The sequence below is a fragment of the Lissotriton helveticus genome, chromosome 5_1 (genome assembly GCF_964261635.1).
Source record: "Lissotriton helveticus chromosome 5_1, aLisHel1.1, whole genome shotgun sequence".
NCBI classification, from domain to species: Eukaryota; Metazoa; Chordata; class Amphibia; order Caudata; family Salamandridae; genus Lissotriton; species Lissotriton helveticus.
In genome coordinates this window covers 1650944014-1650956437 of record NC_136065.1, presented here as the reverse complement: position 1 = coordinate 1650956437, position 12424 = coordinate 1650944014, and the positions used below count along the sequence as shown (strand labels likewise).

The 12424-nt window shown below is 64.8% G+C and overlaps 1 non-coding gene across 1 annotated transcript; it reads right to left on the bottom strand.

The window, feature by feature from the left end:
* Positions 1–12072: 12072 nt before the first annotated feature.
* Positions 12073–12145, bottom strand: TRNAR-UCG (transfer RNA arginine (anticodon UCG)). The gene has a single exon. It is a non-coding gene; the product is annotated as a tRNA-Arg (tRNA).
* Between the last annotated feature and the right edge of the window lie 279 nt (positions 12146–12424).

The following is a 12424-nucleotide window of genomic DNA, read 5'->3' as shown; positions in this document are numbered from 1 at the left end:
GAGCCCCCAGACGCCCGGGGGAGGTGTTGCCCAGGCATATCTCATCTGGTCCCCCGGGCAGAGAACCACCAGCCCTGGAGAGGTGTCCGGGCGTACCCTGCCCCTAGTAATCCGGAGGGAAATTACCCCCCTTTCTTGCAATCCGTGCACGCGAGGTGACAGAGGGGACCCAAGGCGTAAAAGAACCCGACCTCATGGAGCCCTAGCTGGGATCCAGGAGCCGAATGGCACCTCATCGGGACTTCCAGGGAAGCCCGGCCATCTGGTCGCCCCATTGGAAGGCATCGCGGGCGACCAGAGGGCCGGGATCGAAAGGACTCCCAGCTCCCCATCCATCCCAAGCCTTCGCGGTAGGGTTCCTGACTGCCTGCCCACGCAAGGCAGGGCTCTTGGACCCCGGCTGGGCCTCAGGCGCAGGTTGGACCACCGGAGCTCTAGGGCTCGGACGACCTGGGGGGAGGAATGCCCGGGACCCGTGGAGCCCGTCCTGGGTACTTTGACATGCCGTCGGCCTGGAGGTGGGTGCCCCGGACGCCCCGGGGGAAGCTGCCCGGGACCCGTGGAGCCCGTCCTGGGTACTTTGACATGCCGTCGTCCTGGAGGTGGGAGCCCCGGACGCCCGGGGGGAGGTCTGCCCGGGACACATGGAGCCCGTCCTGGGTACTTTGCCAATGCCGTTGGCCTCATGGAGATGGGTGCCCCGGACGCCCGGGGGACGAATGCCCGGGACGCATGGAGCCTGTCCTGGGCACTTTTCCATGCCTTCGGCCTGGAGCCCCCAGACACCCAGGGGAGGACCACCATGAAAACCATGGAGCCCGACCCGGGCACTCTGCCATACCGTCAGCCTAGATGGAGCCCCGGACGCCCAGGGGACGAATGCCCGGGACGCATGGAGCCCGTCCTGGGCACTTTTCAATGCCGTCAGCCTGGATGGAGCCCCGGACGCCCGGGGGACGACTGCCCAGGAGCCATGGAGCCCGTCCTGGGCAATTTGACATGCAGTTGGCCTGGAGGAAGGAAGCCCCGGGTGGCCTAGGGAGGTGTTGCCCAGGCATAGCCCATCTGGTCCCCATGGCAGAGAACCACCAGCCTCGGAGGGGTGTCCGGGCGTACCCTTCTCCCTAGTAATCCGGAGGAAAATTACCCCCTTTTCTTGTAATCTGTGCACGCGAGGTGACAGAGTGGACCCAAGGCGCGAATGTACCCAACCTCCTGGAGCCCTCGCTGGGATCCGGGCGGCGAATGGCACCTCATCGGGACTTCCAGGGAAGTTCGGCCATCTGGTCGCCCCATAGGAAAGCGTTGCGGGCGACCAGATGCCCGAGGGGATCCGGGCGACCAGATGGCCGAGGGAATCTGGTCGATCAGATGGCTGGACACGGAAGTGAAGCCGCCTGGACTCTCCCGACCCTGTCCCCGTCCCCGTGCCCGTGCCCGGGACGCATGGAGCCCGTCCTGGGCACTTTTCCATGCCTTCGGCCTGGAGCCCCCAGACACCCAGGGGAGGACCACCGTGAAAGCCATGGAGCCCGACCCGGGCACTCTGCCATGCCGTCGGCCTGGATGGAGCCCCGGACGCCCGGGGGACAAATGCCCGGGACGCATGGAGCCCGTCCTGGGCACTTTTCCATGCCTTCGGCCTGGAGCGCCCCGACACCCTGGGGAGGACCACCCTGGAAACCATGGAGCCCGACCCGGGCACTCTGCCATGCCGTCGGCCTGGATGGAGCCCCGGACGCCCGGGGGACGACTGCCCAAGAGCCATGGAGCCCATCCCGGGCACTCTGCCATGCCGTCCCGACAAATTCGTACGGACTCCTAACCTTCCGACACGGATCGGAATCGAGCCCTTTCTGACCCAGCAGATTTCAGGTTGATTTGCTATATACTTTACGTACGATTTTATGGGGGCCGATTCCGATCCGGTACGTAAAAGCAAATACGACCGACATGTCGGACAACCACGTACACCCAGGGGATAGGACTGCCCGGGTCACATGGACCCCGTCCTGGGCACTCTGATCTGCCGCCGGCGCCGGGGATCGAACCGTGATCACCAGATGGGGATATCCCAAAAATCTGGCATGGATACGGCCCGCCAGGACAGGTTTGGGCACCCCTGCTCTAGCAGTCAACGCGAAATCTGCTGGGTTCGATTCCGATCCGTGTCAGAAGGACCGTAGGGCTTGGGCAGGGGTGCCCAAACCAGTCCTGGCGGGCCGTATCCATGCCAGATTTTTGGGATATCCCCATCTGGGGATCACGGTTCGATCCCCGGCACCGGCGGCAGATTAGCCCAGCACCAGGTGACTCTGGGAAATAGCTGGCGCCGCGGCTAGGGCGGCTGACTCCGGAATCTGGAGATTTTTTTATTTAAGGTTTTTGTAGAGCGCGTAGTAACCCTCGAGCATCCCAGAGATCAGGGTTCGATCCCCGGCACCGGCCGCAGATTAGCCCAGCACCACGTGACTCTGGGAAATAGCTGGCGCCGCGGCTAGGGAGGCTGACTCCGGAATCTGGAGATCACGGTTCGATCCCCGGCACCGGCGGCAGATTAGCCCAGCACCAGGTGACTCTGGGAAATAGCTGGCGCCGCGGCTAGGGCGGCTGACTCCGGAATCTGGAGATTTTTTTATTTAAGGTTTTTGTAGAGCGCGTAGTAACCCTCGAGCATCCCAGAGATCAGGGTTCTATCCCCGGCACCGGCCGCAGATTAGCCCAGCACCATGTGACTCTGGGCAATAGCTGGCGCCGCGGCTAGGGCGGCTGACTCCGGAATCTGGGGATCACGGTTCGATCCCCGGCACCGGCGGCAGATTAGCCCAGCACCATGTGACTCTGGGCAATAGCTTGCTTAATCTTCCCAACGGCCCCTAGCGCCTAGAGACCCTTACGGGCGATTGTGCGCCTTACAAATGTGGATTATTATTATTATTATTATTATTTGGGCCGACTCCGATCCGGTTCGTAAAAGCACATCTGCCCGAATCTGTCGGACAACAACGTACGCCCGGGAGAGGACTGCCCGGGACCCGTGGAGCCCGTCCTGGTCACTCTGACCTGCCATCGGCCTGGAGAAGGGAGCGCCGGACGCCCGGGGGGAGGACTGCCCGGGACCCGTGGAGCCCGTCCTGGGCACTCTGACCTGCCGTCTGCCCGGGGAAGGGAGCCCCGGACGCCCGGGGGGAGGACTGCCCGGGACCCATGGAGCCCGTCCTGGGCACTCTGACCTGCCGACGGCCCGGGGAAGGGAGCCCCGGACGCCCGGGGGAGGACTGCCCGGGACCCGTGGAACTCGTCCTGGGCACTCTGACATGCCGCTGACCCGGGGAAGGGAACCCCGGACGCCCGGGAGCCGTGGAGCCCGTCCTGGGCACTCTGACAAGCCGTCGGACCGGGGAAGGGAGCCCCGGACGCCCGGGACCCGTGGAGCCTGTCCTGGGAACTCCGGCATGCCGTTGGCCCAGGGAAGGGAGTCCCAGATACCCGGGACCCGTGGAGCCCGTCATGGGCACTCTGACAAGCCGGTGTCCCGGGGAAGGGAGCCCCGGACGCCGGGGACTCGTGGAGCCCGTCCTGGGCACTCTGGCATGCCGTTGGCACGGGGAAGGGAGCCCCAGATGCCCGGGACCCGTGGAGCCCGTCCTGGGCACTCTGACAAGCCGTTGTCCCGGGGAAGGGAGCCCCGGACGCCGGGGACTCGTGGAGCCCGTCCTGGGCACTCTGGCATGCCGTTGGCCCGGGGAAGGGAGCCCAAGATGCCCGGGACCCGTGGAGCCCGTCCTGGGCACTCTGACAAGCCGTTGTCCCAGGGAAGGGAGCCCCGGACGCCCGGGACTCGTGGAGCCCGTCCTGGGCATTCTGGCATGCCGTTGGCCCGGGGAAGGGAGCCCCGGACGTCCGGGGCCCGTGGAGCCCATCCTGGGCACTCTGACAAGCCGTTGGCCCGGGGAAGGGAGAGCCGGACACCCAGCGGAGGAATGCCCGGGACCCATGGAGCCCGTCCTGGGCAATCTGACCTGCCGTCGGCCCGGAGAAGGGAGCGACGGACGCCCGGGGGGAGGAATGCCCGGGACGCATGGAGCCCATCCTGGGCACTTTGACATGCCATCGGCCTTGAGACCCGGGGGACGACTGCCCGGGAAGCATGGAGCCCAACCTGGGCACTCGCTCATGCCGTTGGCCTGGAGACCCGGGGGACGACTGCCCGGGGCGCATGGAGCCCGACCTGGGCACTCGCTCATGCCGTTGGCCTGGAGACCCGGGGGACGACTGCCCGGGACGCATGGAGCCCGTCCTGGGCACTTTGACATGCCGTTGGCCTGGAGGAGGGAAGCCCCGGGTGTTGTTACCCAGGCATAGCCCATCTGGTCCCCCTGGCAGAGAACCACCAGCCTTGCAGGGGTGTCCGGGCATACCCTTACCCCTAGTAATCCGGAGGAAAATTACCCCCCTTTCTTGTAATCTGTGCACACGAGTTGACAGAGGGGACCCAAGGCGTAAAAGTACCCGACCTCCTGGAGCCCTCGCTGGGATCGGGGAGGCAAATGGCACCTCATAGGGACTTCCAGGGAGGTTTGGCCATCTGGTCGCCCTTTTGGATAGCATTGCGTGCGACCAGATGGCCGAGGGGAAAGGTGCAACCAGGTGGCCGGGAACGAAAGGACTCCCTGCTTCCCACCCCGAGCCTTCGTGGTAGGGCTGCTGCCTGCCCACGCCGGGCAGGGCTCGGGGACCCCGGCTGGGCCTCAGGCACGGTGAGGACCACCGGAGCTCCCAGGCCCGGACGCCCGGGACGACGACTGCCCGGGACGCATGGAGCCCGTCCTGGGCACTTTGACATGCCGTCGGCCTGGAGACCCGGGGGACGACTGCCTGGGACGCATGGAGCCCGTCCTGGACATTTTGACATGCCGTCGGCCTGGAGACCCGGGGGACGACTGCCCGGGACGCATAAAGCCCGTCCTGGGCACTTTGACATGCCGTCGGCCTGGAGACCCGGGGGACGACTGCCTGGGACGCATGGAGCCCGTCCTGGACATTTTGACATGCCGTCGGCCTGGAGACCCGGGGGACGACTGCCCGGGACGCATGGAGCCCGTCCTGGGCACTTTGACATGCCGTCGGCCTGGAGACCCGGGGGACGACTGCCCGGGACGCATGGAGCCCGTCCTGGGCACTTTGACATGCCGTCGGCCCGTAGAAGGGAGCGCCGGACACCCAGGGAAGGACTGCCCGGGACCCATGGAGCCCGTCCTGGGCAATCTGACCTGCCGTTGGTCCAGGGAAGGGAGCGGCGGATGCCCGGGGGGAGGAATGCCCGGGACGCATGGAGCCCGTCCTGGGCACTTTGACATGCCGTCGGCCCGGAGACCCGTGGGACGACTGCCCGGGACGCATGGAGCCCAACCTGGGCACTTTGACATGCCGTCGGCCTGGAGACCCGGGGGACGACTGCCCGGGACGCATGGAGCCCGTCCTGGACATTTTGACATGCCGTCGGCCTGGAGACCCGGGGGACGACTGCCGGGACGCATGGAGCCCGTCCTGGGCACTTTGACATGCCGTCGGCCCGGAGAAGGGAGCGCCGGACACCCAGCGGAGGACTGCCCGGGACCCATGGAGCCCGTCCTGGGCAATCTGACCTGCCGTCGGCCCGGAGAAGGGAGCGGCGGATGCCCGGGGGGACGACTGCCCGGGACGCATGGAGCCCGTCCTGGGCACTTTGACATGCCATCGGCCTGGAGACCCGGGGGACAACTGCCCGGGACGCATGGAGCCCAACCTGGGCACTTTGACATGCCGTCGGCCTGGAGACCCGGGGGACGACTGCCCGGGACGCATGGAGCCCGTCCTGGATATTTTGACATGCCGTCGGCCTGGAGACCCGGGGGACGACTGCCCGGGACGCATGGAGCCTGTCCTGGGCACTTTGACATGCCGTCGGCCTGGAGACCCGGGGGACGACTGCCCGGGACGCATGGAGCCCGTCCTGGGCACTTTGACATGCCGTCGGCCTGGAGATCCGGGGGACGACTGCCCGGGACGCATGGAGCCCGTCCTGGGCACTTTGACATGCCGTCGGCCTGGAGACCCGGGGGACGACTGCCCGGGACGCATGGAGCCCGTCCTGGGCACTTTGACATGCCGTCGGCCTGGAGATCCGGGGGACGACTGCCCGGGACGCATGGAGCCCGTCCTGGGCACTTTGACATGCCATCGGCCTGGAGACCCGGGGGACGACTGCCCAAGAGCCATGGAGCCCGTCCTGGGCAATTTGACAAGCCGTTGGCCTGGAGGAAGGAAGCCCCGGGTGGCCTAGGGAGGTGTTACCCAGGCATAGCCCATCTGGTCCCCCTAGCAGAGAACCACCAGCCTTGGAGGGGTGTCCGGGCATACCCTGCCCCCTAGTAATCCGGAGGGAAATTACCTGACTTTCTTGCAATCTGTGCACACAAGGTGACAGAGGGGACCCAAGGCGCGAAAGTACCCGACCTCCTGGAGCCCTCGCTGGGATCCGGGAGGCGAATGGCACCTCATCATAACTTCCAGGGTGACCAGATGGCCCTGCGGGCTGGCGGCCGGGCTAACTCCAACTTTTGTCCTTCCCCAAAGTTCTGTAAGCCCCCACTACGTGGGGGCTTAATAGTCGAGGAAAATGGGCTCCCCGGGCAGACCGTCGGGGAGTGGACGTGGCCTGGGCTTAACCCTCCTTGGGCCCGGGTGCTGGGGACGGGGCTCCACCGGGGCCCGGGGAGGCTCTCCCCAGCCTGGCTAGGGTTCGGAAGGTGGGACCGGGCCCGGGGCTTGAGCTCCGGCCAGCCCCGGGGTGCGCGAGCCCCCCGTCCCGCAGGCCTCCAGAGGGTCCGGGTGCTGGGGACGGGGCTCCACCGGGGCCCGGGGAGGCTCTCCCCAGCCTGGCTAGGTTTCGGAAGGTGGGACCGGGCCCGGGGCTTGAGCTCCGGCCGGCTGGCCCCGGGGTGCGCGAGCTCCCCGTCCCGCCGGCCACCAGAGGGTCCGGGCGCTGGGGACGGGGCTCCACCGGGGCCCGGGGAGGCTCTCCCCAGCCTGGCTAGGGTTCGGAAGGTGGGACCGGGCCCTGGGCTTGAGCTCGGCCGGCGGGGCCCGGTGGTGCGCGAGCTCCCCGTCCCGCCGGCCACCAGAGGGTCCGGGCACTGGGGACGGGGCTCCACCGGGGCCCGGGGAGGCTCTCCCCAGCCTGGCTAGGGTTCAGAAGGTGGGACCGGGCCCGGGGCTTGAACTCCATCTGGCCAGGCCCCGAGGGTGCTGGAGCCCCCTGTCCCGCAGGCCACCAGTGGGTCCGGGCGCTGGGGACGGGGCCCCACCGGGGCCCGGGGAGGCTCTCCCCAGCCTGGCTAGGGTTCGGAAGGTGGGACCGGACCCGGGGCTTGAATTCCATCTGGCCAGGCCCCGAGGGTGCTGGAGCCCCCTGTCCCGCAGGCCACCAGTGGGTCCGTGCGCTGGGGACGGGGCTCCACCGGTTCCCGGGGAGGCTCTCCCCAGCCTGGCTAGGGTTCGGAAGGTGGGACCGGACCCGGGGCTTGAACTCCATCTGGCCAGGCCCCGAGGGTGCTGGTACCCCTCCGTCCAGCAATCCGGCCGGGGGTCCGGGGCGCCCGGGACGGAGGGTCCACCGGGGGCCCAGGGGAGGCTCTCCCCGGCCCGGCATAGGGTTTGGAAAGCCGGGACTGGGGCCGGGGACCGGGCCCGGGGCTTGAGCCCCGTCCGGCAGGGCCCAGTGGTGCGGGAATCCCCCCTCCGTCCTGCAAGCCGGCCGGGGGTCGGAGGTACCCGGGACGGAGGGTCCATCAGGGCCCGGGGAGGCCTGAAGCCCCGGAGCCCTGCAGCCCCAGAGACCTGCAGCTCTGCAGCCCCCGGAACCCTGCAGCCCCAGAGCCCTGCAGCTCCGGGGCAGGCAGATTGGCGTCCTTTTGGTCCCGGCCATCTGGTCGCCCCTCTCGCCTCGGCCATCTGGTCGCCCTGGAAGTCATGATGAGGTGCCATTCGCCTCCCGGATCCCAGCGAGGGCTCCAGGAGGTCGGGTACTTTCGCGCCTTGGGTCCCCTCTGTCACCTTGTGTGCACAGATTGCAAGAAAGTCAGGTAATTTCCCTCCGGATTACTAGGGGGCAGGGTATGCCCGGACACCCCTCCAAGGCTGGTGGTTCTCTGCTAGGGGGACCAGATGGGCTATGCCTGGGTAACACCTCCCTAGGCCACCCGGGGCTTCCTTCCTCCAGGCCAACGGCTTGTCAAATTGCCCAGGACGGGCTCCATGGCTCTTGGGCAGTCGTCCCCCGGGTCTCCAGGCCGATGGCATGTCAAAGTGCCCAGGACGGGCTCCATGCGTCCCGGGCAGTCGTCCCCCGGATCTCCAGGCCGACGGCATGTCAAAGTGCCCAGGACGGGCTCCATGCGTCCCGGGCAGTCGTCCCCCGGGTCTCCAGGCCGACGGCATGTCAAAGTGCCCAGGACGGGCTCCATGCGTCCCGGGCAGTCGTCCCCCGGGTCTCCAGGCCGACGGCATGTCAAAGTGCCCAGGACGGGCTCCATGCGTCCCAGGCAATCGTCCCCCGGGTCTCCAGGCCGACGGCATGTCAAAATGTCCAGGACGGGCTCCATGCGTCCCGGGCAGTCGTCCCCCGGGTCTCCAGGCCGACGGCATGTCAAAGTGCCCAGGACGGGCTCCATGCGTCCCGGGCAGTCGTCCCCCGGGTCTCCAGGCCGACGGCATGTCAAAGTGCCCAGGACGGGCTCCATGCGTCCCGGGCAGTCGTCCCCCGGGTCTCCAGGCCGACGGCATGTCAAAATGTCCAGGACGGGCTCCATGCGTCCCAGGCAGTCGTCCCCCGGGTCTCCAGGCCGACGGCATGTCAAAGTGCCCAGGTTGGGCTCCATGCGTCCCGGGCAGTTGTCCCCCGGGTCTCCAGGCCGATGGCATGTCAAAGTGCCCAGGACGGGCTCCATGCGTCCCGGGCAGTCGTCCCCCCGGGCATCCGCCGCTCCCTTCTCCGGGCCGACGGCAGGTCAGATTGCCCAGGACGGGCTCCATGGGTCCCGGGCAGTCCTCCCCTGGGTGTCCGGCGCTCCCTTCTCCGGGCCGACGGCATGTCAAAGTGCCCAGGACGGGCTCCATGCGTCCCGGGCAGTCGTCCCCCGGGTCTCCAGGCCGACGGCATGTCAAAATGTCCAGGACGGGCTCCATGCGTCCCGGGCAGTCGTCCCCCGGGTCTCCAGGCCGACGGCATGTCAAAGTGCCCAGGTTGGGCTCCATGCGTCCCGGGCGGTCGTCCCACGGGTCTCCGGGCCGACGGCATGTCAAAGTGCCCAGGACGGGCTCCATGCGTCCCGGGCATTCCTCCCCCCGGGCGTCCGTCGCTCCCTTCTCCGGGCCGACGGCAGGTCAGATTGCCCAGGACGGGCTCCATGGGTCCCGGGCATTCCTCCGCTGGGTGTCCGGCTCTCCCTTCCCCGGGCCAACGGCTTGTCAGAGTGCCCAGGATGGGCTCCACGGGCCCCGGACGTCCGGGGCTCCCTTCCCCGGGCCAACGGCATGCCAGAATGCCCAGGACGGGCTCCACGAGTCCCGGGCGTCCGGGGCTCCCTTCCCTGGGACAACGGCTTGTCAGAGTGCCCAGAACGGGCTCCACGGGTCCCGGGCATCTTGGGCTCCCTTCCCCGGGCCAACGGCATGCCAGAGTGCCCAGGACGGGCTCCACGAGTCCCCGGCGTCCGGGGCTCCCTTCCCCGGGACAACGGCTTGTCAGAGTGCCCAGGACGGGCTCCACGGGTCCCGGGCATCTGGGGCTCCCTTCCCTGGGCCAACGGCATGCCAGAGTGCCCAGGACGGGCTCCACGAGTCCCCGGCGTCCGGGGCTCCCTTCCCCGGGACACCGGCTTGTCAGAGTGCCCATGACGGGCTCCACGGGTCCCGGGTATCTGGCACTCCCTTCCCTGGGCCAACGGCATGCCGGAGTTCCCAGGACAGGCTCCACGGGTCCCGGGCGTCCGGGGCTCCCTTCCCCGGTCCGACGGCTTGTCAGAGTGCCCAGGACGGGCTCCACGGCTCCCGGGCGTCCGGGGTTCCCTTCCCCGGGTCAGCGGCATGTCAGAGTGCCCAGGACGAGTTCCACGGGTCCCGGGCAGTCCTCCCCCGGGCGTCCGGGGCTCCCTTCCCCGGGCCGTCGGCAGGTCAGAGTGCCCAGGACGGGCTCCATGGGTCCCGGGCAGTCCTCCCCCCGGGCGTCCGGGGCTCCCTTCCCCGGGCAGACGGCAGGTCAGAGTGCCCAGGACGGGCTCCACGGGTCCCGGGCAGTCCTCCCCCCGGGCGTCCGGCGCTCCCTTCTCCAGGCCGATGGCAGGTCAGAGTGACCAGGACGGGCTCCACGGGTCCCGGGCAGTCCTCTCCCGGGCGTACGTGGTTGTCCGACAGATTCGGGCAGATGTGCTTTTACGAACCGGATCGGAGTCGGCCCAAATAATAATAATAATAATAATAATCCACATTTGTAAGGCGCACAATCGCCCGTAAGGGTCTCTAGGCGCTAGGGGCCGTTGGGAAGATTAAGCAAGCTATTGCCCAGAGTCACATGGTGCTGGGCTAATCTGCCGCCGGTGCCGGGGATCGAACCGTGATCCCCAGATTCCGGAGTCAGCCGCCCTAGCCGCGGCGCCAGCTATTGCCCAGAGTCACATGGTGCTGGGCTAATCTGCGGCCGGTGCCGGGGATCGAACCCTGATCTCTGGGATGCTCGAGGGTTACTACGCGCTCTACAAAAACCTTAAATAAAAAAATCTCCAGATTCCGGAGTCAGCCGCCCTAGCCGCGGCGCCAGCTATTTCCCAGAGTCACCTGGTGCTGGGCTAATCTGCCGCCGGTGCCGGGGATCGAACCGTGATCTCCAGATTCCGGAGTCAGCCTCCCTAGCCGCGGCGCCAGCTATTTCCCAGAGTCACGTGGTGCTGGGCTAATCTGTGGCCGGTGCCGGGGATCGAACCCTGATCTCTGGGATGCTCGAGGGTTACTACGCGCTCTACAAAAACCTTAAATAAAAAAATCTCCAGATTCCGGAGTCAGCCGCCCTAGCCGCGGCGCCAGCTATTTCCCAGAGTCACCTGGTGCTGGGCTAATCTGCCGCCGGTGCCGGGGATCGAACCGTGATCCCCAGATGGGGATATCCCAAAAATCTGGCATGGATACGGCCCGCCAGGACTGGTTTGGGCACCCCTGCATTAGGCCACTGAGGCACAGATATATGCAAGTAATCTAGAGGCATTATTTAAATGTATTCAATCGTCCAACACTGGTGTCTGCACACAGGACATTTCTCAGTTCTCTCCATAAGCAAACTTCCAATTTTCATCCTCTTCCATCCCCGACTTTAACACACTGTTCTGTGCTATAATGGAGACTCTGTATTTCTAGCAAGTGGAGAGATATTGGAGGAGAACCATTTTCGAATCAACACTTCTTCTTCCATGGATGCTTTTCTCAATAAACTGGGCTTTGACAGTGGTATCAAGCCGTCCTTGTCTTCAGCAGGACACAGAAACAGGAACCAAGTCTACTAACCAAGTTCAACCACACTCTGCAACTTAATAGACCAGTGCTTTACAAATAAGCCATCTGTGTCATCAGCAAAGGCAGCCAATGTGCAAATCCTTTATAATTCTTCTGTAGTACTTTTCTTTCTCGTAGGCAAAATGAGCATTTTAACTGCACAAATCATACAGATTTTACACTTGAAGCACTACATGAACACATACTTACACACCTTGCAGTTCATCTACACACACTTAAGCTAAAACCCATTCTGTCAAGTCAGAATTCTGCAAACCTAGTACATATTCAGTGCATGTACATAGAAGCACTTTTTAATGCCACTTAAATGCACTAGATTTTAGACTGAAGATGCAATCTAAATGACTGTGCAGTATGTACTCCACTTTATTATTAATTAGGAATGAGAACATGATGGCTATAAGACTATTGGAAGAGCTTGCTTCCATTCTGAATGGAAACCTGAATTGTGTGGCCATTGTCAAAAAGCGACCACGAAGGGACTCGAACCCTCAATCTTCTGATCCGAAGTCAGACGCCTTATCCATTAGGCCACGCGGTCATGTGTTCTGCTATGTTTATTTTTATACTGTAGGTGGTATGCAAGGATGGAAAATATATTATTTATAGTTATTTAGGTTTACATCCCATGGTGTTTTTTTCAGCTCCTTTCAATTAAAGCACTTATTTGGAATCTATATAATGAGAATGTCACCAGTACGATAATCTTTTGTTTTCTTTTTTGCATTTAAACCTCTTTCTTCATGAGATTAAAGCTCAGTAAATGCTTTACATAGCTCTTGATGTTTCCAGAAGTGGAGAGAAACTGTTTTGAAAGTTG